Source organism: Lissotriton vulgaris, chromosome 12 (genome assembly GCF_964263255.1).
Source record: "Lissotriton vulgaris chromosome 12, aLisVul1.2, whole genome shotgun sequence".
NCBI classification, from domain to species: domain Eukaryota; kingdom Metazoa; phylum Chordata; class Amphibia; order Caudata; family Salamandridae; genus Lissotriton; species Lissotriton vulgaris.
In genome coordinates this window covers 669,368,310-669,394,553 of record NC_141700.1, presented here as the reverse complement: position 1 = coordinate 669,394,553, position 26,244 = coordinate 669,368,310, and positions in this window count along the sequence as shown.

Here is a 26,244-nt window from a genome sequence, read left to right as displayed (position 1 = left end):
AAAAATATATGCGCATATAATATGCATGTAGTTTATTCCCCCCTTGACCCGCAGCAATGAATAGAAATAGAACATCTGGAACACCATACACCACACACTATAAAGCGACGCTGACTACTAGCACCGCCATCTATATTGCGCTACACTCCTGAGGCGGAAGCCGGGAGTTCCCTCATTTTAATAATCAAACTTGCATTGTATGTCTTGTGCTTTTTAAAACTACCTACCATCTGCTATCTCTCAGGATTAGACAGCGGATTCAGCGCTGCTCCATATCCGTGCTAGACACTCCTTTGCTAGCACTACGCCGAGGCCGCAGGCCACGCCCCCTTACCGGAGGCCACGCCCACCGCCACGCACTATAAAGCGACGCTGACTGTTAGCGCCGCCATCTATATTGCGCTACACTCCTGAGGCGGAAGCCGGGAGTTCCCTTATTTTAATAATCAAACTTGCATTGTATGTCTTGTGCTTTTTAAAACTACCTACCATCTGCTATCTCTCAGGATTAGACAGCGGATTCAGCGCTGCTCCATATCCGTGCTAGACACTCCTTTGCTAGCGCTACGCCGAGGCTGCAGGCCACGCCCCCTTACCGGAGGCCACGCCCACCACCCCTTTTCCTCCCGCCATAAATTATGTGTCTCCCTCGGAAGCGCAGCGGGCGCGACGTTAGCGCGCCGAAGGCGCGCCTAAGGAAAGCCCGTCTGCGCCCGTTCGCGTCCGACCGGGGCCAGGGGCTGGCCACTCTGCCGCTCCCTTTAAATACTCTCCCGCACAGTTGACTAGTCTCCAAGGCCCATGGACGCTGGATGAGACTGTTATAGCACGCATCAACAGGTTAGGTCTGTCTCCCCCACCCGCTTCCTCCCATCCCCATTCCTCAACCCCGCCTCCCGCCCTCTGCTCGGGCGCTGCTTTACCTGCTTTTTCACCCCCTGCCGTTCTCTCGGCGTTTTACCTCAATACCAGATCAGCCGTCAACATGAACTTTTTACTTTACTTGATCAACACAAACCAGATCTTCTATTTCTCACAGAAACCTGGTTCTGCGACAGTTCCCTCCCTGCCCTCCTGGCTATGCTTCCTGCATCTTACTATGCTCTTCGAGCCGACCGCCCCCCCCCCGGCAAACCGGGTGGCGGCGTCGCTCTGATTGCTCGCAGAGAAATCACTTTTCAAATGCTAACTTGTCCCTCCACCGGATCATCCGATTGTCTAGTGGTCCGCTCACTTTCTTTCAAATCCCCACTCACTTGTGTCCTTATCTACCGCCCTCCCTCTTCCCCTCAACTCTTTCTCTCGTGTTTCCTAGACCTGTTGGCCACCCTAGTAGTAAATAATTCCTCCATTGTGGTACTAGGGGATTTCAATTTCTGGCCTTCTGACCCGGCCGAATGCTCAACATCCAAAGAGTTCTCGGAAACTCTCCGCTCTCTCAATTTCATTTCCGCTGTCCATGCCCCAACTCATAGCAAGGGTCATATCCTTGACCAGATCTGGTCCCTCAACTGCCCGGTAACTTCATTGCTTATTTCCCCCTGCACTTGGTCCGATCATTTCCTTATCTCCTTTTCCTTATCCATCAGTTCAGCTTCTAAGCTCCCTCTTGCCAAAAACATCTGGATGCCCTCTTAGAACCGTGTGGATGTGGCCTCCCTGGCTGCCACACTCTCCACATCCAGCCCGGACCTTCGTGGTCTTTCATCTCTCAGGCAAGCGGACTCCATTAACGCCTGGCTCCGAGCAGGCTGCGACTTAGTCGCCCCACTAAGGCGGATTTCTTCTAGGCGCCCAAATGATGCGAATCGCTGGTTCAATGAGGAGTTGAAGGCTCTTAAACTCAGCGTCCGCCGGGCCGAGCGCTCTTGGCGGCGAAACTACTGCCCAATTCTTAGGAATCAGTATACCTCCCTTCTGGCCCTTTACAAAAACTCTATTTTGACAACTAAGAAGACTTATTTCTCGTCCAGAATCCACACAGCCGAAAATCGACCCAGAGAAATTTTTACCATTGTGCACGACCTTGCATACTCTGACAGGGCCACACTCAAACCTTCCCCATCACAGCATCTCTGTGACTCCCTCAACTCCTTTTTTCTTGATAAAATCGCCGCTATCAAAGCAAACATTCCCCCTCCCTCCCCCTCTTTTGTTAGTCCCCCGTGCCCCCCAGTTGCAGCCCGCCTCGAATCCATCCCTCTTCTTACAGAAGATTTTTTCCTATCTCTTCTGCTGTTGGTTAAATCTGGGTCCCCTCTGGATCCTTGTCCAGCACACATCCTTAAACAAATCTACTCTACCTGTGCTCTACCACCCCTCACTTTTCTTAATAGCTCCCTTTCACAGGGCATCGTCATCTCCCCTCTCAAATCGGCCGTTATTCTACCTATTCTAAAAAACCCTGGTGCTGACCCTTCGATGTCTATCAACTACCGCCCCATTTCACTCTTACCATTTCTGGCGAAGGTACTGGAACGTCATGTAACCAGAACACTGAGCACCTTTGTGGAGATGAACAATGTACTGGCCCCTAGGCAGGCCGGGTTCCGCCCCGCTCACTCCACTGAATCCGTAGTCATTTCGGTCCTTGACAATCTCAGAGAGGGTATGGACACCAACCATCCTCAGGCCCTGGTCCTCCTCGATCTCTCCGCCGCCTTTGACACGGTTGATTATACCATCTTACTTTCCCGTGTCAGAGCGGCGGGAATCGAGGGCTCGGCCCTGGTCTGGTTGTCCTCCTTCCTGCATGACCGCTCCCAAGCAGTGCAAATGGGTGATTATTCTGCGGATTTCCGTGCAGTTCAATGCGGAGTACCCCAGGGATCCTCCCTTTCCCCTCTGCTATTTAACTTATACATCGCCCCACTTATTTTTGCCCTTCAACAGCTGGAGGTCTCCATTTACAACTATGCGGACGACCTCCAGCTCATTTTCTCCCTATCTTCCTCCCCAGAGTCAATATCAAATTTTCACTCAGTCATGACCTTCATCCAAGACTGGATGAATCACAACCACCTGAAGCTAAACCCTGACAAAACGGAGCTGGTGCTGACGGGTGGTTGCTCCAGTCCTTGGTCTTCTCGCTTCTGGCCCCCTCCCTAGGTTCCCCCCCACTCCATCTTCCGCTGTCAAAACTCTTGGATTCAAACTCAATGACCAACTTTCTCTTCATTCCCAAGTCAGTGCTGTTGTTTCTTCATCATTTCTTTCCCTTCGTACCATCTAGAAAGTCTCTCGGTTCTTCTCTCCCTCCGCACTCAAACTTATAGTCCTGGCGATGGTTACTTCCCGCCTGGACTATGGCAATGCCCTGTATTGTGGCATGCCTGCGTACAGTGTGCGTCGTCTTCAACTGGTCCAGAACCAGGCGGCCCGCCTGGTTTTCAACCTTCCCAAATCTCACCATGTCTCGCCCCTCCTCAAGTCCCTACACTGGCTCCCTATACAGGAACAAGCCCAGTTTAAGCTGGGCTGCATCATTTTCAATACCCGGTCTGGGACAGCCCCTGCTTATATCACTTCCGAAATTCATTCCTATATCCCTTCCAGGGAGCTACGCTCATCTACTCAACAATTGCTTGCAGTTCCCCGTTTTAGAAGAAAAAAATGGGGCGGTTCCAAATTTTCTACAATCGCTCCTACATTTTGGAATTCCCTCCCGGCCCATCTGAGATCTTGCACCCAGTACTCACTCTTTCGCAAGGCACTCAAAACCTTTCTTTTCGCCCAAGCCTTCCCTTCTTAACTATCCTTTAGGTGACCCCGTTCTCTTTCCTCAGGAATTGTAGCACCCCACAGCGCCATGAAACCACTCGGTGTACGCGCGCTCAAGAAATATTTTAAACTCAAAATCAAACTCAAACCATTTAATTTCTGCTCCTGGAACAAATAACTTGTTAATCACCTTTTTTGTTGTTTCTTACATACAAGTGTTAATTTCAGTATTTGCGATCGCAATTAGGGCAGTGTGCTATGTAGCACACAAAACCCACATGCAAAATAAGGAATTGCAAAATTTGTGATTCCTTATTTTGAAATTGCATTTAAGGAATCGCAAATTTCAATTCCTTAAATGCAATGTAGGAAGCACCCAAGTTGTGCGAATTGTGGCTTAAGGAATCGCAAAATACCACCAACTTCCGGTTGGTGGTAAATTGCGATTTCTTTGAAAAATGCAGTTTTGGGCATTTTTCAAAGTGCCATGTGGGTCACATACATGCCCTTAAGGCATGTATGTGGGCCACATGTGCACACATGTTAATTTCAGGGGTGCAACAGGGTGTCCTATTGACAGCCTTGCAACCCTGAAATTGCATTCTCAATTTGCGATTCTCTAATTGAGAATCTCAAATTGAGAATGTCTTCCAATTCATTCCTATAGGTCGTCCAGCCCATAGGATTGAATGAGAAGGTATTCTTTATTTGCGAATCTCTATTTGCGATTCGCAAATAAGAAATAATTGGGATTCGCAAAAGAAATTGCTAATTCTACCTACATTTCGTTTTGCGATTCTCTAATTGCGATTCCCAAAAAATCGCAATTTGAGAATCGCAAAAAAATTACCTACATATACCCCTTATACATTAAGAATATTTTTGGTAAAATCATATTTAATAGAATGTTTCACTTATTATCAGATCTTTAAACCTGAGTAGGCATGTTTATAATTTTATCATGTTTTAAGTGTTTCTATTTTATCAATCAACGCTTTGAAGGATTTTAGAGCTATGCATAATTCTTTTGGTTGAGATATTGCTGTTTCTAGGGAGGGGCTTGGGATCTTTTTCTGTTCGTGGGACCCTCTGTGCAGTCAAAGACAGTAGAGCTTTTGATGGGCTTCTGCTAGTCTTGTGTGATTTAAGGGTCTGTCCAGCGTAGTATTTCATCTTCTCTGCAGAACAGAAGTTGTAGGTCTCATTGGTCTCGTCAGAATGTGGTGATCATCTTTAGAAGTTCCCTCTTAGACCATGGGCTTCATTATGAGTTCCCTAGCCATAGAGGGCTATGAGGGCTAGCATGTTCTATTCCACCCCATATCCCCGCACCTACATATTAAGATTAAAAGTTATTTTACTCAGAATGGTGAATAGCACTCTGACCTGGGGATACCAAGCACATCGCTAAACTGGTGCACATTTACCAGTTACATGGAGCAGGTGGGCCTTTACTCTCAGTCATTGGGTGAGGAACTTGGGGGGAGGTCAGCCTGCTTCTTCTACCACCTTCCCCAAGTGGTAGTGCACCAGCAGACAGGAGCTGGGCTCAGCTGCTGCAAGTAGTCACCACAGCCTTTCTAGCAAGTGCAGCCTGGTGTCTCCAGACCAGAATTATCGGGCTGTAGTTTGCGGACCTGCTAACTCTGGGCCCTGAAACATCTGGTACCTCGTATTAGCCTGTGGTGGTATCCCCCAGAGTAAACAACTCCAGGCAACTCACAATGAGGGCCTATAAAGGAAATTCTTATTGATTTCTTTTGTTAAGTGGTAAGAGATAAGGTTAGGTTGATGGACAAGTATGAAAAATAATTAAATAAATAGTTGATTATTTGTATGTTTATAACTATACTTAATCTGTGGTTCAGAATACATTATGAATATGCCTATTGGGTTTTACTGTTGATGAGTGTCAAGTGGTGAAAGAGCACTGAAGTTTGTGAAATAAAAACTTTGTATTGCACGAACATAAATCACACCTCTGAGTCTTTAATTAAATTCCGATTTTCCAGTCACAATTGTAAGAAAATCATCATTACTTTACCCTGTGGCCAAGAAATGAACATGATACATATCTGTGTACCTAACTTCATTTTACACATGATTGGGATTTATTTGTGGCTTTAGCATGCAGATTGTTACTAACTGGAATATTAGACTATGCCAATGGGACTTTGAATAGCTTTCTAATGATTTATTAAATACAATTCAATTGTTTTTGTTTACTGCTTAAACTATAGGGTATAAAGCAGAAGTTTGCTGGTGATGTGATATTTGTCTAGTGACTCTTTAACAATAAAGTTGCTATGGAAGGTCAATATTGTACCTTGGTGAGCAAAGTCAAGATATCAAATGGCCCGCATATCACCCACATCATTGCCTAGCTCAATCCATGCCGGTGCAAGAAGTACACTAGATGACAATCCTTCTGCTGCAATGCACACAGGATCTGGAATTCCGCCCTGGCGGTGCCCCCAACAAGCTCCCTCCATCTCTGCTTCCACAAGGAATAGGAGAGGGATCCCTTCAAGGAGCATCTCATCTTCATGTATACAGGTCTGTTGTCTCTCAGCCTGGACCATGACAAGCAAAGGCATTCCACCTTCCTATATACATTGTGACTGCTTCACCAGTATTGTATTCCTTTGGTTACAATGTGTCAAGCTCCTCTGCTGTATCTCTAGCCTTATACAATTAGACAAGATATGCATATATATGATTTCCTCGTTTCTTAAGGAGGTAGGTTGGCTGTTTTAGCTTTTAAGTCAGAGTAGTATTTTTTTTTTTTTCAAAAACCTTTATTGCGTACTGCAAATGTTGCACACAGTCCATGGCCTACAACCTGGAGGCCGGCAGCAGTAGAAATCAAAAACAAATAGCAAATCTCATTAAGTATAACACAGCCTTTCAGCCGACAACCCAGAGGTCTGGCGGCAAATTGAGCTCGTCACACATACATTTCTATTTGTAACCTAAAGAATGGAGTTACATCGTATCCCCATATAAACAACCATATCGCACTGTAGCCAGCAATTCTTCACTGCACAGCCCTGCTGCCACTACATACAGCATAACCCTAGTAAGGACCTAGCACAACTAAATGCCGCATTTAAATACCCCCCCCGCCTTCCCCTACGCACACTAAACCCCTCCCAGTCCCCAGGACCCCAGCCACCGTGTATCCTTAAAGCCAGCCCAACCTGCTGCTCCACAATGTCTGAATAAGCTGCGTGCACCCCCTGCGCAGGTATTGTCGTCATGTAGCATGTCCCTACTCTTCCATTGCGCCCCTAAGCGTCAGGTCCAACTGCCATCCGGCTGTGTCATAGAGGTCCAACTACTTGCACGCCTCTCAGCGGTCCTCCACACCCCCTGACCTTCCCCCGTGTGTCCCTATTGGGGTGACTGCTACTCCATCGCTGCAGGACTCGCCGTGCTCGATCGTGCGCTCTCACTATCAGGACTCTCCCTCCCCGTAGCTACCGAGTCCCCAGCTCTCAAGAGGGTTTGATAGAGGGTCTAAAAGTTCTTTGGTCGACTGGTCAGGGGTAACAACTCACTATAGTGCTCTGATTGCGTGCAACAATACAGCATATCGTGTGCCCATCGTTTCACCGCGGGAAGCGGTCCCCGCATCCAATTCAGCGCCAGCACTCGCATCAGCTATTAACATTCCCATATCTGTGAGACGCCTAACTGCCACCGGCAGGGTCTTGGAGTAGCCCATGAGCGCCAGCGCCGGGTCAGGAGGTAGCTCAAGCCCAAGGATAAGTCAGAGTAGTAAAGGTACTTCCTCCTGAGGAGCACCATTTCCTCCTGAGGAGCACCATTTCATCCTGGGAGATTCATAATGTTCTTCTCGACCCATTTTAAGTATCTTAAAGGCTTATATGTAGAGGTCATCAGTACGATGAGGGTGTTACTGAACTCTTTCTAGACACTACTGCACACAGTTTTGAGCTCACTGGTGCCAGCAGCAGATAATCAGTGCAGGTGTGTAGTGTGAACCTGCCAGTTTGCTCTGATTATGTTTCTTGCCAGCCAGAATTGCCCAGTAGTTTGAGTCTGGCAAAAGGTCTTGTTGATGATCTGATACAAAGGCTATTACAATAATGACTTTCTACTGATATATACACATTTAACTATTGTGTTATTCAGGGACAAAGGCTTCTGTAAGTAGTTTTAGGTAAAGGTGGTTGGATTTCACTAGTTCATATTTATGCTCGATCTTCCATGGATAAACATAAATACATACATTCCTGACTGGTCAGCAGATTTGTTTCTTTTTTTGCTGTTTTTTTTACAGCGCAATTTGACCCGAAGGTATTGCAGCGCTGTACATGAGCACCAGTTATATTACAAGGGACACATTCGTGTTTTTTTTGTTTTTTAGGAACGGGGATATTAAGCGATTTGCCCAAAATCACAGGATGTTAAGCTGATGCCGAGACTCCAATCTGGTTCCCCAGTTCCAAAGTCGGCAGCTCTGGACATTACGCCGATTGGCAACGTCAGCATTCTCTTAAAGTCAGAAAAAAAGGGTGACATATAATGTACCAAATATGTGCACATTCTTACACTAGTGCTGGGCCATAGCAATGGATAGAACGAGAACGGCATACTTAATTGTCTGGAAAGCAAGTACCAACAATTCTGAGCAGTAACACTGGCAAGGACTCACACAAGTGGAGAAGTGTGGCTCAATGGTTAGAGCGGCAGACCCTGATGCAGAGGTCTGGCCCGGGACCAGGGTTCAATTCCCTTCCTCAGCGGGTCTTGGGCTCAAAATTCCACGGACCTGATAATTCTCGCCTCGGTGCCTATTCCAATCATGGAGTCCCACTCTGCAACTCTGGGCAATAGCTTGCTTAAGCTCCACAACGGCCCCCACAAAGCTAAGGATTCCTGGCCTCTACCTTGGGGGTGCCCAGGAGTGGACGCCTCACAGGGAAAGCCAGGATGGGTTCCACAGCGGTATTCGTACAAGCGCCTTGAGACCCTTGCGGGTGAGTAGTGCGCTATACAAGTATCAATTTACATTTACAAGTTAAGTGTCTAATTTTAGAAAATAGTTCAAAAAAGGCCTTCCAGTGTTTTCCCTGACACATGGAATTCCTCACGGTCTGTAATCAGATGTTGATTGAATCACACGTTTATACTACTAAGATCTGTGGCGGTTCAGCATAAACACATCTTGAATTCATTACATTTAATTTTTCAGATTTCTAATTAGCTGACACATCTGAAAACGTAATTTATCAAGGTCAACATGGTGGGTGTTTGAATTTCAAGGTGTTCAAAGCTTTTTTGTGGACTCTAGACTTCCTCATTTCTGTGTCAAATGTTAGCATACGAACCACGATTTATTGCCATCAATGTGTAAAACTTTCCCACTAACCGGAGCGATGGACTGGGCTTCAGTAATTACTGAAAGATGTTGTATTATAGTTGTTAGGTCATTGAAAAGACAGCAAACGGTAAATGGTGAAAAAAATAGGTGCCATATTTGTTTGGGCAAATCCCGTATGTACCCTCTTTCAACTACCACGCAAGTCATACTGAAAGCAGAGTTTACTATTCTCTTCCTGCTAGGTCATGTAGGTACCTACAAAAATGTTGAAGTTGTTTTATACGTGCTTCTCAAATAAAAACAAAAGGACATTTACAGACTCCACTGTTGTTCATGCAACCCATTGTGGCAAAAACGAGAATCAACTCAAGGCCTAACACTAGATGCAGTATTCACATCGGAAAACATGCTCTTTTAATTTCTTTCCATCTTTTGCTCTAAAATGATGACGCAACCATACAGAATTATAAGTGAATAACTGTAAATAATGGAGATTTATTTTTTTACCAAGTGCTTCTGAGTGATGTCAAATGGATGACAAGAGCAAAGGAAGGGTTATCCATGAAATCACAAAGCCAGACCCCAGAGGTGAGAGACATCCCCATTATTCACAGATATTACTTACGCACAATTGTATTTTATGTATTGTCTACCACACCCTGTTTCTCTGCACAGATTAGTAGAGAAGTTTGTGCACAGGGGGGTTTACCACCTGTCACAGGTTGAGCACAGGGCCTGGCAAAAGGCCAGGTCCAGTGAACATATCCTGTTGTGCACAGCCACACCCTGTATGCAGGAAATCTTGCCAGCCCATGGGGGTATGTGAAGGGAACTGTTGCACGTGTAATATGATCAAAGAAAGCCCAAACATTATTTATGACATTTATAATCAAACAATCAATCAATCATAACACTTGTATAGCGCACTACTCACCCGGCTGGGTCTCAAGGCGCTTGGGGGAAGGGGTCCGCTATTGCTCAAACAGCCAGGTCTTGAGTTGTCTCCTGAAGGCGAGATGGTCCTGGGTCAGCCGAAGATGGATGGGGAGGGAGTTCCATGTCTTGGCCGCCAGGTAGGAGAAGGATCTGCCACCAGCGGTGGCTCTTCGAATGCGTGGTACGGCGGCGAGGGCGAGGCTTGTCGAACGTAGCTGGCGGGTGGGCATGTAGAAGGTCAGGCGGTCGTTGAGGTACTTGGGGCCCAGGTCGTGCAGAGATTTGTGTGCATGGGTGAGGAGCCTGAACGTGATCCTCTTGCTGACGGGGAGCCAGTGCAGGTCCTTCAGGTGGCCGGAGATGTGGCTGCGTCGGGGGATGTCCAGGATGAGTCGGGCGGAGGCGTTCTGGATGCGTTGGAGTCTTTTCTGTAGCTTGGCTGTGGTTCCGGCGTAGAGGGTGTTTCCGTAGTCCAGTCGGCTGGTGACGAGTGCCTGTGTGACCGTCTTCCTGGTTTTGGTCGGGATCCATCGGAAGATCTTGCGGAGCATGCGTAGGGTGTTGAAGCATGATGAGGAGACGGCGTTGACTTGTCTGGTCATCGAGAGGGAGGAGTCCAGGATGAAGCCCAGGTTGCGTGCGTGGTCTGTTGGCTTGGGAGTAGCGCCCAGGGCGGGGGGCCACCAGGAGTCATCCCAGGCGGAGGGCGATGGTCCCAGGACGAGGACGTTCGTCTTGTCTGAGTTCAGTTTCAGGCGGCTGTTCTTCATCCACTCGGCGACGTCTTTCATCCCTTCGTGTAGGCTCGTTCTAGCGGTGGCGGGGTCTCTGGTGAGGGAGAGGATCAGTTGGGTGTCGTCGGCGTAGGAGATGATGTTGAGGTTGTGTTGGCGTGCGATGGCTGCAAGAGGTCTCATGTAGATGTTGAAGAGGGTGGGACTGAGTGATGATCCTTGCGGAACGCCGCAGATGACTTCGGTGGCCTCGGATCGAAATGGGGGGAGGCGGACTCTCTGTGTTCTTCCGGTGAGGAACGAGATGATCCACTCCAGTGCCTTCTCTTGAATACCGATGTTGCTGAGGCGTTGAACTAGGGTGCGGTGGCAGACGGTGTCGAACGCTGCAGAGAGGTCCAGGAGGATGAGGGCCGCTGTTTCCCCATTGTCGAGCAGGGTTCTTATGTCATCGGTGGCTGCGATGAGGGCGGTCTCGGTGCTGTGGTTGGCTCGAAAACCAGACTGTGAGGGGTCGAGGGATCCGTTCGTCTCGAGGAAGGCTGCAAGCTGTCTGTTGACGGTCTTCTCGATGACTTTGGCCGGAAAAGGGAGGAGCGAGATGGGGCGGAAGTTCTTGAGGTCGGTGGGGTCAGCTGTTGGTTTCTTCAGTAGGGCGTTGAGCTCGGCATGTTTCCAGCTCTCCGGGAAGGTGGTGGTGTTGAAGTAGGTGTTGATGACGTCCCGGAGTTGGGGTGCGATGATGGAGTCGGCCTTGTTGTAGACGTGGTGGGGGCAGGGGTCGGTCGGAGATGCGGAGTGGATGGTGTTCATCGTGCGGGCTGTGTCTTCGGTGGTCACTGTGGTCCAGGTGCGGAGGGTGGTGGTGGAGGGCGTTGGTTCGACGGATGGGTGCGTTGATGGTGCGTTGAAGCTGTTGTGGATGTTGGCGATCTTGCGGTGGAAGAACGAGGCGAGAGAGTCGCAGAGGTCTTGTGAAGGAGTGATGTCGTTGGTGCTGGGGTTGGAGAACTCCTTGACGATGCTGAAGAGTTCCTTGCTGTCGTGGGCGTTGTTGTCCAGTCGTTCCTTCAGTGATTTCTTCTTGGTAGTGCGGATGAGCTGGTGGTGCTTGCGGGTGGCGTGTTTGAGGGCAGTCATGTTGTCTGTGGTCTGGTCGAGGAGCCAGGCTTTCTCGAGGGTGCTGCAGTTTTTCTTGGAGTCCTTGAGTTCGTCGGTGAACCAGGAGGCTTTATTGCTTCTGGGTCTGCTCGTCGGGTTCTTTAGTGGCGCGAGGTCATCAGTGCAGTCGGTCAGCCACTTCGTGAAGTTGCGTGCTGCTTCGGTGGGGTCCGTTGTGCTGGCGGGTGGGTTCTGACTGAGGGAGGTGGTGAGCTGCTCGGCTGTGATCTTGCTCCAGCTCCTGTGAGGAACCTGTTGCGGGTGGTGGTGGGTCGTGGGTCTTCTGAAGCTGAAGTGGACGCAGCTGTGTTCGGTCCAGTGAAGTCCTGTGGAGTGGCTGAAGGTGATGTGCTTGCTGGATGAGAAGACTGGGTGGAGCGTGTGGCCGGCGTAGTGGGTGGGGGTGTTGACCAGTTGCTTGAGTCCGAGGTTCGCGAGGTTGTCCAGCAGGGCGGAGGTGTTGCGGTCCTTGTTGGTCTCCAGGTGGAAGTTGAGGTCCCCTAGGAGGATGTAGTCAGCGGAGTGGAGGGCGTGCGGGCTGATGAAGTCCGTGATGTCTTCGCAGAATTGTGTACGTGGTCCCGGGGGTCTGTAGACGAGGGTGCCTCTGAGGGTCGTCTTTGGGTCAGTGTGTATCTGGAAGTGGAGGTGCTCGGCGGCGGAGAAGGTGTCGTTGGAGTCGGTCGTGATGTGGATGGTGTTCGTGTGTACGATGGCGATGCCTCCTCCAGTCTGATTGACGTGGTCTCTCTGGGATGGCGATGGCGATGTTGGGTGCGGAGGAGGCGTTCATCCAGGTTTCTGTGAGGAAGGCGACGTCTGGTGAGGTAGTGTCGAGCCGGTTCCAAAGTTCGATGGCGTGTCTGTGCATGGAGCGGGTGTTGAGCAGGATGCACTTGAGGTGGCTGTTGTTGGTGCTCGGCTTGGCAGGTGCGGTGCAGGTCCGGATGCAGGAGAACTTGCAGGCTTGGCAGGTGAAGGGTCCGCGGGTGCGTTTCGGGGTGGCTCGGCAGCAGGTGGGGGTACGGCCGGCGTTGAGGGTGGCGGCGTCAAAGGTCCGTCGCGTGGGCAGTGGTCCTCGAGGGCCAGGGGTTCCGGCACTGGGCGCGGTCCAGGCGTAGACGGGCTTGCCTTTGGCGCGCCTTCGGTGCACAAACGGCGCGCCCGCTGCGCGTGACCGCTGCGCGTCCGCGTGGTCGCCATTTATGGCCAAGTGGGAGGGAGGAGCAGCTGGGAGGCGGGAGCGGGGAGCACACGAAAAAAGGGGGCGTGGCCGCAAGGACGATGGCGGTAGATGGAGAGCGGGGCAGGCGGCACAACGGGCACAGACACAACTATATTCACAGAAATGAGCACAACAATATTCACAGAACTAACCACAAAATGCAGCAAGAACAGAGAATGAAATATACACAGCTGGGGGACAGTGCAATGAGGCGGCAGCTAGGGAGGCAGGCAGAGGGCAAAACGAGGCTGCGGGCAGCAGCTAGGGCACACGAGGGGGCACACACAGCTGGGGGCCGTGCGGCGCGGGGGTGTCCTGAGAACAGTTCACACTCACCTGCGCCGCGCGGTCGCCATTTATTGCCAAGTGGGAGGGAGGAGCAGCTGGGAGGCGGGAGCGGGGAGGACACGAAAAAGGGGGCATGGCCGCGAGGACGACGGCGGTAGACGGAGAGCGGGGCAGGCGGCACAACGGGCACAGACACAACTATATTCACAGAAATGAGCACAACAATATTCACAGAACTAAGCACAAAATGCAGCAAGAACAGAGAATGAAATATACACAGTTGGGGGACAGTGCAGTGAGGCGGCAGATTACATCTGTTACAACAAAGTTGAGAGGGTTAAGAGTGTGGATCCTCCAGGGAGGCAGGCATTGCATCCTTTCCACTGCCTAGCTCAAGGGTGAAGGTAGTATGTTTCATCCCTGCCCACGGTTAACAAGCATTAGAAATGCAATCGGGCTCGGATTTATTTGAGTTTGAGCTAATGGCATTGTAAATGCTAATGTCTTTTCGCCATGTGTTATGGAGTGTGTGCATGTGGTGTGTAGTGGAATTATGTGGGTTGGATTGTAATTTTACCAATGGTGGCATGCTGTGTTTTATATGAATATGTTTAAAAGTAAAGTGTACCATACTGCGATTGCTTGGTGGAAAAGTGCACTGCCGGCTGGAGGTGTGTGTGCCTGGTGGAAGGGTGCACTGACGGCTGGTGGGTGTGTGCTTGGTAAAAGCGTGCACAGATGGCTGATGGTTGTTGGTGTTTGTGCATGGTGAAAGCATTCATTGACGGCTGGGGGTGTGTTGTTCTGTGTGTAGTTTTCTGTGTACTGGTGAGTGTGTGGCGGTGAGTCTGTGGGGGTGAGCCTGGGGAGTTAGTGTGGTGGTGAGTGTGTTGTGTTGAGTGGTGACGAGTGTGTGGTGTTGAGAGACTGAGGTGTGTGGTTTGTGTGTGCGTTATGTGGGTGTGGTGTATGGGTCTATGGTGTGTGTGTGTGGTATGTGTGTGTGGTGTATGTGTGTGTGGTGTTTTCTTCACAATCACACACTGCCCCTACACATTCACACACTGCTCACCCGCACCCTCCCAATGTCACCCTGCATAGTCACACACTGTTTATTCTGCACCTGCACTCACCGCCACTCTGCACTCACCGCCACTCTGCAGTCACCGCCACTCTGCACTCACCGCCACTTTGCACTCACCGCCACTTTGCACTCACCGCCACTCTGCAGTCACCGCCACTCTGCAGTCACCGCCACTCTGCACTCACCGCCACTCTGCAGTCACCGCCACTCTGCACTCACCGCCACTCTGCACTCACCGCCACTCTGCACTCACCGCCACTCTGCACTCACCGCCACTCTGCACTCACCGCCACTCTGCAGACTCACTGTCACTCTGCACTCACTGTCACTCTGCACTCACAGTCACTCTGCACTCACAGTCGCTCTGCACTCACAGTCGCTCTGCACTCACAGTCGCTCTGCACTCACAGTCGCTCTGCACTCTCAGTCGCTCTGCACTCTCAGTCGCTCTGCACTCTCAGTCGCTCTGCACTCACAGTCACTCTGCACTCACAGTCACTCTGCATACAGTCACTCTGCACTCACAGTCACTCTGCACTCACTGTCACTCTGCACTCACAGTCACTCTGCTGTCACTCTGCACTCACTGTCACTCTGCACTCACAGTCACTCTGCTGTCACTCTGCACTCACTGTCACTCTGCTGTCACTCTGCACTCACTGTCACTCGCTGTCACTCTGCACTCGCTGTCACTCTGCACTCGCTGTCACTCTGCACTCGCTGTCACTCGGCACTCGCTGTCACTCGGCACTCGCTGTCACTCGGCACTCACTGTCACTCTGCACTCACTGTCACTCGTCACTCGCTGTCACTCTGCACTCACAGTCACTCGTCACTCGCAGTCACTCTGCACTCACAGTCACTCTGCACTCACTGTCACTCTGCACTCGCTGTCACTCTGCACTCACTGTCACTCTGCACTCACAGTCACTCTGCACTCACAGTCACTCTGCACTCACAGTCACTCTCACAGTCACTCTGCACTCACTGTCACTCTGCACTCACTGTCACTCTGCACTCACTGTCACTCTGCACTCACTGTCACTCTGCACTCACTGTCACTCTGCACTCACTGTCACTCGCTGTCACTCTGCACTCACTGTCACTCTGCTCTCACAGTCACTCTGCACTCACAGTCACTCTGCACTCACAGTCACTCTGCACTCACAGTCACTCTCACAGTCACTCTCACAGTCACTCTCACAGTCACTCTGCACTCACTGTCACTCCGCACTCACTGTCACTCTGCACTCACTGTCACTCTGCACTCACAGTCACTCTGCACTCACAGTCACTCTGCACTCACAGTCACTCTGCACTCACAGTCACTCTGCACTCACTGTCACTCTGCACTCACAGTCACTCTGCACTCACAGTCACTCTGCACTCACAGTCGCTCTGCACTCACAGTCACTCTGCACTCACAGTCACTCTGCACTCACAGTCACTCTGCACTCACAGTCACTCTGCACTCACAGTCACTCTGCTGTCACTCTGCACTCACTGTCACTCTGCTGTCACTCTGCACTCACTGTCACTCGCTGTCACTCTGCACTCGCTGTCACTCGCTGTCACTCTGCACTCACTGTCACTCGCTGTCACTCTGCACTCACTGTCACTCTGCTCTCACTGTCACTCGCTGTCACTCTGCACTCACTGTCACTCTGCACTCACAGTCACTCTGCACTCACTGTCACTCTGCACTCACTGTCACTCTGCACACACTGTCACTCTGCACTCACTACATGTTATTGTGCACTGTTTTTTAAAACCACATTATTGAGTCTGCTAAAACTCATTTACCTCTGTGCAAAGTTTGTTCGTCCTCCATCTGGTCACCGCCTCGTTCCACCACGGCTTGTGCCGCTTGAGTGGAGGGCGTTCCTGACCTCGGGACCGGCCCCCAAGGGCGTCATTCTTCCGCCATAGGCGGGACCGGTGCCTATTTAGGTTGCATCACGAGCACACGCGCAGTGGACGCGCGCGGCGGGCTGCCGGCGGGTCGCCAAAGGCGAGCCCTTCTGCGCCCGTCCGCGCTAGTCCGTCGCCAGTTGCCCAGACCCCTGGCCGTCTGGCTAGCTCATGGCCCCCTACGCCCGTGAGGAGCTGATCACCATCGGAAGACAGGCAGGATGTACACCTTATTTGTGGTATCCTGGCTCTCTTTGCGCTCAATGTGACCAGTGTGGCTTTAAGGCCACAGAGACTAGCCAACTATCAGCGTCAGCAACCTTAGCAGCTAAGTCCTCTACAAAGTTAAGCTTAGTGAGTCTTAACTGTAGGTCATTAGTGAAACACCATGAGGACATCCATGAGTTCCTCGTAGATCACTCCCCTGACCTCCTATTCTTGACTGAAACATGGTTAACCGATGACACCTTGGCCATTTCCACCTTGGCGCTTCCCCCGGGTTACCTCATATGTTTCCAGAATAGACCAAAAGGTAGAGGTGGTGGTATAGCAGTGATCTTTAAAGATAATTACTCCTGTACCCTCAACCCTACAATTATAACAAACTGCGAAAGTGCGATATTTAAGGCACGGGTTTCTGACACTTTCACCCTTACGGGGCTCCTGATTTATCGCCCCCCCGGTTTAGCCAGTGCTTTTCAAGAATTGCTGGTGGCAACTATCACTGCGCTGGCCAGCAAATTTCAGTGTATTGGGGGACCTCAACCTCCATCTTGAATGTCGGGACTCACCCACCATACTGAAGTTTCTGGGTGATATGGAGGCCTGCCAGCTTAACCAGTTGGTTGAAGGGCCTTCGCATCAGGCAGGCCACTTATTAGATCCGGTGTTTACGAACATCCAGGAAGCCTCTGTCTCCATTCCCGGTCCCCTTAGCTGGACAGATCACTTTCCGGTTTTTACTTCAATTCAGATCCCAGCTAGATGCAGGGAAAAGCCACCACCTTCGTTGCGGAGGCGCCCCTGGAACAAGCTTGATAATGTAGCGTTCGAAGCTAGACTCCATTCCTCCTGCCCTACTTGGCCGAGCAACCTGGACGAGGCCGATACAGCCTATAGGGAGTGGATAAAAGAATCACTCGACCATTTCATTCCGATGAAATGCTCTAGGCCCAAGCGGGGCCAAACTCACCCGTGGTACTCTGAGGCCCTTACAACACAGAAAAAACAATGCAAGCAGCTGGAGCGTCTCTGGAGGAGGTCGTATGACCATCTGGCCAAAACCAACTTTAGAGTAGCTACTAAAGCCTACCATAAACTTATAAAACTGTCAAAAGCCAAATACTACACTGATCTGATCAACTCCAGCACTAACCGCTCCAAAACTATTTTTGCCATAGTAAAGGATCTGACCAAGATACCGGAAGGCCCAGGTAATTTAATTGTGTCCGATGTCCAATGTGAAGAGCTGGCCTGTTTCTTTGTAGACAAAGTCAAAGGGATTTATAACTCTCTAACCTCAGATGGACCCATTGTAAATTTCAACCCTACGGGGCCCATCGACTTGCCATTTTTACTACAATATTTACCACCTATTGAGCAAACTGAGATGGACTCCTTGATTAAAAGAGTTAAATCAGGTTCCCCGGAAGATCCTGTTAAGCCAGAATTATTCAGACTATTCCAGGACTCCATCTTGCGGGAAGGGCGGATGTTAATTAACAACTCACTTCAGTCGGCTACCATTCCCTCATCCTGGAAACATGCTAAAGTTGTTCCCCTTTTAAAAAAGCCATCACTAGACCCCACCAGATCAGACAGCTTTAGACCCATCTCCCTGCTCCCCTATCTTACCAAGGTGATGGAGGCCCATGTAAATTCCATTCTGACTACCTATTTGGAGTCGAATGGAATACTGGACAAATCTCAGAACGGCTTCCGTGCTAAACATAGCACGGAATCTGCTTTGCTAGCCATTACGGAACATCTGAGGGAGGGGCTGGACCAGGGTGAGACATCTGCCCTGGTTCTGCTGGACTTGAGTGCGGCCTTTGACACAGTCTCCCACAGGATCCTGCTTGCGAGACTGTGGGACATTGGAGTCAGGGAGAGAGCCTTGGAATGGTTCGTGTCGTTTTTATCTGACCGATCCTTCCAAGTGCACGCCCCGCCGTACTCATCCAGCATACACCCCCTGGACTGTGGAGTCCCGCAGGGCTCTGCGCTCAGCCCCACATTGTTCAATGTGTATGTCCGCCCCCTGGCCTTGTTGGCCAGGGACCGCAACATCAAATTACTGTCATACGCGGACGATACACAACTCATTTTCTCCTTTTCTAAGAACAAAGGGGCTGACCAAATTAAGTTCCAGGAAGATATCCTGGCAATATCGAATTGGCTGTCACAGAACTATCTCCAGTTAAACTCTTCTAAGACGGAGATACTCCTTGTAGGTAAGGACACCCAGAAATGGGATGCACATTGGTGGCCTCCCACTCTGGGACCTTCTCCTGCCCCCAAAGAGGTTGTCAAAAACCTGGGTGTGATGTTGGACAATTCACTCTCCATGGAAATTCATGCTAAGAGAGTGGCAGGCACCTGCTATGGTCGCCTGCGCTCCCTTAAACCTATCCTCGGATTCTTTGAGCCCTGCATCCGCCAGATTATAATTCAGGCCTTAGTCTTATCCCATCTAGACTACTGCAATGCTCTTATGTTAGGTTCTAACTTGACGGTGATAAACAGACTACAGAGAGCCCAGAATGCCGCGGCTCGCATTTTATCTGCACTGCCAAAAAAATGCCACACCTCTCCTATTCTCCATCGGTTACACTGGTTACCGGTTAAACAACGCATCCAGTTCAAAAGCTTATGTCTAATTCATAAAATTTTGTATAACACCGCCCCTCAAACCTTGCAGGGACTTTGTTCCTTCTATGTCCCCTCGCGTGCCCTTCGTTCAGCCGATCTATCACTGGCACGTACGACTAAGATCCGAAGGTGCCGAGCTAGTGGTCGCTCTTTTAGGCATTTGGCGCCGAAGCTGTGGAATTCGATCCCTCTTGGGGCCCGGGCCACTTCTAACCACCTGCTGTTCCGTAAACAGATTAAAACTTGGCTGTTCTCTTCCATTTAACTTCACCTTTTCTGTTGTGTCGCACTGTTCTTAGGTATGTCCGCAGCGCTGGGACGCCCCATTGCTGGGGTAGCCATGCGCTTATATAAGCAGACTTAACATAACATAACATAACATAACTCTGCACTCACAGTCACTCTGCACTCACTGTCACTCTGCACTCACTGTCACTCTGCACTCACTGTCACTCGCTGACACACTGCTGAGGCACCATAGGAAAGGATGCCTTGTTGGTAAGTAGCACGAAAAATAAGCTGCTCAATTTCGTGAACTTTATGACTAATCAAATTCAAAGAAGCATATCTTCATTCCAGAGCCTAAAGTGCCTTGAACATTCCGTGATTGTATGCGACGCTAGACAGTCAACGTGTAATCTAAACTGCTTCCGCGCTTCTTTTCGATACAGTATGAAAGCGAAGCTGTCACATCAAAGACAACGCAAATATCCTTCGTAGCCCACATGTATCCACATTCTTTTCTAGTGCCCCCTCTTCTCCAGCTGCAGGCAGTGCTAATCGTAGCTTAATCGCGGGCTTTCTCTCGCCTAGCAGTCCTTCTCGCTAGAGATAATCGTTTATTGATATTCGAGTTTTTCTGATGCTGTGTCGGTGCCATGTTACGCCCAGGCTTGTGCACGCGGCAGCAGGCAGTAAGCCACGAGCCCTGCGCCTCGCCTTCACAATTTACGTGCTCCAGGGTGGCTGAGGAACCACTTCTGTGGTGCTTGCTTTTAAATAAAATGCATTGCCTATGCCAATATGTATGGGCTAATGTGCTAAAGCTCGGAGCGTTAGCATTTTAGAGCGGTACTGCCAGCGGAAGCGGCTAGAGGGGGCTGTAACTGTAAAAGAACCCCCCTCCCCCCACCATTTCTATGGAATCTCACGAGTGGAGGCGGACGGATACACCCGGACAGCTTATTGCACTAGTCCAGAGGTGTATACTCCACTGGCCTGAGGAAAGACATGATTAAGGTCTGGTTAAACACTGCGCTTAGAAACCCCAGACCCAAAGGGTTGTATTTGGAGTAATATGGAGATAAAAGTACCAAACTACATTTTGTCACAAGCAGAAGACATCTTTGTTTTCTTGGTGTCATGCAAACCAAAATAACTTCTTTATTGCTGAGGCATCAATCACACTTGGGCACAAGAAAGTTACAGCTGCTTTAAAAAGGCAACCTGGAAGTAGCCGAAATTATGAGATGGTCATGCAAACAAATTGTAGAGAAAACATTGGTGAATAAATACATTCCACTGCCCTAAGAGTCACCTCATCCATAAACAAAGCCAAGTAAAAACACTCTGGTTATTTAGAATGTGGTTGGTGTGGGACATTGGGCAAAAAAATGTGGCCTGCTCCATTATGCATGGGTATACACATGACAACGGTAACATTTTTGGTTAATGTTTCACATCTGTCAAACTCTAAAAACTGTTTTCATATGCTGCAATGCTAGTTAGAGTAGTTCATTAAGAAATTGGGGGTAGTATACCTGCACATAGGTGATTCTGATACTTGGTTTATTTATGTGCAATAATTATAAGAAGACATTACAGCTCGTTTATGCACTATGAAATACTGTCCTGGACAGCTTCAATCAAGTGGCATCAGGGCAGTATTTGCTTATAATAACAGCCGTTGCCCGAAGGTGAATTTTATTAATTAATTTCCGAGCCTGCCTGGAATGCCGGCTGCGGCACGATGCAGCGGGCAGCAGGGCCGACAAAGGTGGATTGCCGCTGGGGTCGCTCGCTCGTGGCCTGAGCCAGCCATCAGCTGTAATAATGAAAGGGAGTCAAAGACGAACCCACACCGGCAGTTGAGTTAACCTGGCCCGACCGCTGCAGTGGTTCCGCAGCCCGTCCAGAGTACACCACCAGCCCGTAGTTTAAATCCTGCATGGCAGCGCTGGTGTTGCCGTGGGCGGGGCCACCCTGGAGAGTCCGAGTTGTGGGCACTGGCTACCAGAAGGCGTGTTCCCGCAGCGCTGTAAAGAAGTAAGTGCCTGCAGTGTGTGCCTAACTCCAATGCTTATGTAACTTTAAGCTATATGGAAAAGTAGAGGAACGCAGGTTAATTATTTTCGAGCCTTGCAAATGTCTTCTCTGTACCTCCGTTTTGCAAGGTGTTTTAAGCAGAAACCGCTGTTGCACTGCTCTCCCTGAAGGGTTCTGTTTCTGTAAATCTTTTATTTATTTTTCTTGTTGGAATAGGATCCATCAGTTAACCAGGCTGGCCCTGTAAACACAGCAATATGCCTCTGGATAGCACTTCAATCGCACCTCCCCGAAGCTGCCTGTGAACGCACATCATAAAAAAAAAAGCCTCGGCCTCGCGCGGCGCGCCACTGCAGGCATATGTTTTCAATTATCTCGGCCTTGACGACAAGATAATTGAAGATATATGCGCGACCATGATACATGCAATGCAATGGTGAACGCACTCGCACCATCTGCATTGCATTACACGGGCACTCTGGCAGCTCCTAATTAAGATTAATCACTCTGCTGCTCGTTCGCGCACAGAAAATGCCATGAAACTAACATCAATGACGGACAAAAAGTAAATATAGCCTATCACGTCAAGGCTACTAAATAGACAGCACAGCGAAGACGAATCACTAGGCAGATGCCATAAAACGCTAAGGAATGTGTCTGGCCAGAGCCCTAGAGATCCTTTTTTTTTCTTTAACATTAGGATCTCGGAAGCTCCGCCTCCACTTCGTGGACGCCGAGGCCCGAGCCCTAAAAAGGGGATACTTTTCTGCAACCCCACACTAACAAGCAGGGAGAGTTTTGTTTGCAACTCTACTCACCATGCCCAAGGGTGGGGGGCACATTATGTCCCTTTACCTATTTGCTGAGTCAAGCGCAAGGGGTGGTGTAAACATAAGACGAAGAAAAATGGTACCAGGTGCCACCTTGGCACCCATTCCAGCACCCAGTTCTCAACAGTGAACAACACAGGTGCAAATGTTGGAGCCCTGTTCCACCGAGGCTCACATAGTGCTCTGGGCCAAAGAGCAGGTAATGTGCCACCTACCCTTGCACCCTCTTCTTATCAGTGATCAAGATGTAGCAGCTGGAGACTGTTTCCTGATTAGAATTCAGAACATGGTAGAGGAGAGGTTGTGAAGTGACCTGCATAATGCTGAGGGACACATAAGAAGGTGTTTCTTGTCATTGCCCCTGCACCGTTCTCATAACGGTGAATATGGCACGGGAGTGGATGTGAGGTGACCCCCTCCTCTGTGACCTGCAGCATCGTGCAGGTCACAGAGGAGCAGGTCAACTCACACATACTTCTGTGCTCTGTTCACTATGATTAACAGGGCAAAGGAGCAGGTGCTAAAGTGTCACTCACTCACATTTTTTTCTGATTAAGTCCCTCCTCAACCTTGGGCAAATAAAAAGTTTAAGAAGCAAATTGTCTCCGCTCTTCAAAGGATGGCATGTAGTATTTAACCCATTTGCCCTTTAGCTAGAGTAGAAGGGGCATATCTCCTACCCCTCTCAATGAGAGGAGTTTGAGTTTGAGTTTAAAACATTTATAGAGCGCACGTTCACCTGGCGGTTTCATGGCGCTGAAGTGTACAGGGCCCAGAGAACAAGAAATCAGGAGGGAAGCAGAGCGGAACAATTATAGTGGAAAGGCTTGTGCAAAAAGAAAAGTTTTTAAAGCCTTTCGGAAATAAGAATATTGAGTAGAAGATCTGAGGTGGGCGGGAAGAAAGTTCCAGAAAACGAGGGCAAGTGTGGAAAATTTCGTGCCCCCCCACTTTTTGCGCCTAAAGCGGGGGACTGCCAACAGATATTGGGAGGATGAGCGCAGCTCCCTGACAAGGGCATAGCCTTTGATTTCCGAAGAAACGAAAGCAGGGGCTGCACCAGCCCTTGCCTGAAAAGTAATGCAGCCCATCTTGAACTGAGCTCGTTCTCGGATAGGAAGCCAGTGCAAGGACTGAAGAAGAGGAGTGACGTGGTGGGACTTGGCCAAATTATAAACCAGGCGAGCGGCCTGGTTTTGGACCAACTGTAATCGCCGCAGACTGTAAGCGGGCATGCCACAGTATAGTGCATTACCATAATCGAGGCGAGATATTACCATCGCCAGGACTATGAGTTTTAAAGCAGAAAATGAAAAGAAGCGGGAGACTTTGCGAATGGTGCGCAGTGAAAGAAAGGAGGAGGACACCACTAGGTTGACCTGGGAGTGCAACGTAAGTTGGTCGTTCAGCTTAATCCCAAGGGTTTTCACAGAAGAGGATGGAGAAGGGGAGGGACCCAGGGAGGGGGGCCAGAAGAGAGAGGTCCAGGGACTGGAGCAACCACCTGTCAGAACCAGCTCAGTTTTGTCTGGGTTTAACTTCAGGTGGTTGTAGTTCATCCAGTCCTGGATAAAAATCATAACAGTCTGGAACTTAAGCATGGAGTCAGGGGATGGGGACAAATTAAAAATAAGCTGAAGGTCATCCGCATAATTGTAGACGGAGACCTCCATTTGCTGAAGGGCAAAGATAAGAGGGGAGATATACAAATTAAATAAAAGAGGGGAGAGGGAAGAGCCCTGAGGAACCCCGCATTGTACCTTCCGGAAGTCCTCCGAAAAGTCGCTCAGGCGTACTGCCTGGGTGCGGTCCCTCAGGAAGGAGGACAGCCAGACCAAGGCCGAACCGCCAACCTCCGCCGCCATGACACGGGAAAGTAAGATGGAATAGTCAACCGTGTCAAAGGCGGCGGAAAGGTCAAGGAGGACCAGGGCCTGGGGATGGTTAGTGTCCATACCCTCCCTGAGGTTGTCAAGGACCGATAACACCACGGACTCCGTAGAGTGTGCGGGGTGAAAACCAGCCTGACGGGGGGCTAAAACGCCGTTCTCCTCCACAAACGTACTGAGCGCTCTGGTCACATGGCGCTCCAGTACCTTCCCCAGAAAAGGCAACAAGGAAATGGGGCGGTAGTTGGCAGGAGCGGAGGGATCTGCGCCAGGTTTTTTAAGGATGGGGACAATGATGGCCGATTTAAGAGATTGAATAACAGTGCCCTGAGCTGGTGAGCTGTTAAGAAAATTTAGAGGGGGCTGCACACAGACTGAATAAATGCGCTTAAGAATGTGGGCAGGGCAGATGTCTAACGGGGAGCCTGATTTGACCGTAGGAAGGAGGGAGAGAAAAGACTCTTCCGTCAAGAGGGGGAACGAATTAAGACGTGCCCCGACTGACGGACACTGGGGATCAACAAAAGAAAGAGGAGGGGAAGGGATGTTGGCTTTAATGTTGGAGATTTTGTCCAGAAAATAAGTATTGAGGGAGTCACATAGGTCCTGGGAAGGGGAAGGTTTTAGGGTAACTCTGTCAGAAAAGGCGAGATTATGTACAATGGAGAACATTTCTCTAGGCTGGTTTTCGGCTGCCTCGATTTTTGAGGAGAAATAAGCCGTCTTTGCAGCCAAGATAGATTTTTTATACTGGGTAAGAAGGATGACATATTGGGTTTTAAGGTTAGGGCATTAATCTCTCCTCCAAGCCCACTCCGCATGGCGCACAGTTAGTTTGATGGCCTTCAATTCCTCATTGAACCAACGGTTCGTGTCGTTCGCACGCCTGGAGGACACCCGCCTGAGGGGAGCGACCGAGTCGCAACCTGTTCGAAGCCAGGAGTTAATAGAATCACCTTGTGCGGAGGACGACAGACCGTGGAGATTGGGACTAGATGCAGAAAGTGTGGCGGACAGAGAAGCCACATCCACCCGGTTCCAAGAGCGCGCCCAGATGTTTTTAAGAAGGGGGGCTTGGGGGCTGGACTGAGGTGAAGGGAAAAGGAGATCAAGAAGTGATCGGACCATGTGCAGGGGGAAATGGACAAGGAGGCTACTGGACAATTAAGGGACCAAACCTGATCAAGGGTGTGGCCCTGAATGTGAGTAGGGGAGTGAACGTGGGAATCGAAATTGAGGGACCGAAGAGTGTCCGAGAATTCTTTAGAAGTCGAGCATTCTGCGGGGTCTGAAGGCCAAAAATTTAAATCTCCCAATACCAAGATAGAAGAGTTGTTGACCGCTAGAGTGGCCAGCAATTCTTGGAATTCAAGGAGAAAGTGTTGAGAAGGTTGAGGGGGTCGGTACATAAGCAAGCAGGTGAGCGGGATTTTAAAAGACAATGAGCGGACAACTAAAAAGTCTGACGATCCTATGGAAGAGAAAGTTAGAGGCTGGAAGGAAAAGTCTGTACGGGCAATCAAAGCAACGCCGCCACCAGACTTGCCGGAGGGTCGGTCGGCGCGCAGAGCATAATATGAGGCAGGAAGGGCAGCCAGGAGGGAAGGGAGGGAGTTGTCACAAAATCAGGTCTCTGTAAGAAATAGGAGATCCGGCTTGTGCGAGTCCAATAAAACGAAAAGTTCGTGACAGTGCTTTACTGCTGACCTAGTATTGAGATAGTAAATAGAGAGGGCAGCCAGCAAGGGAGAGACAGGGACATCGCAAGACGGAACAGGGGAGGGAGAAGGAGGGGGGGAAGGAACGGGAAATAGGGGAGTGGGCAAGAAGCTGTCAATCCCATTCTACCAATGTGCGAAATCGTGGAGTCGGCTAAAGGCCACGGACCTTGAAGGTTGCAGAGCTGTACAGAGGAATATTGTACAATCTGGGCATGGTGGGGTGCCCCTAGGCCCGACCGGCCGCGGCCTTCGGCGCGCT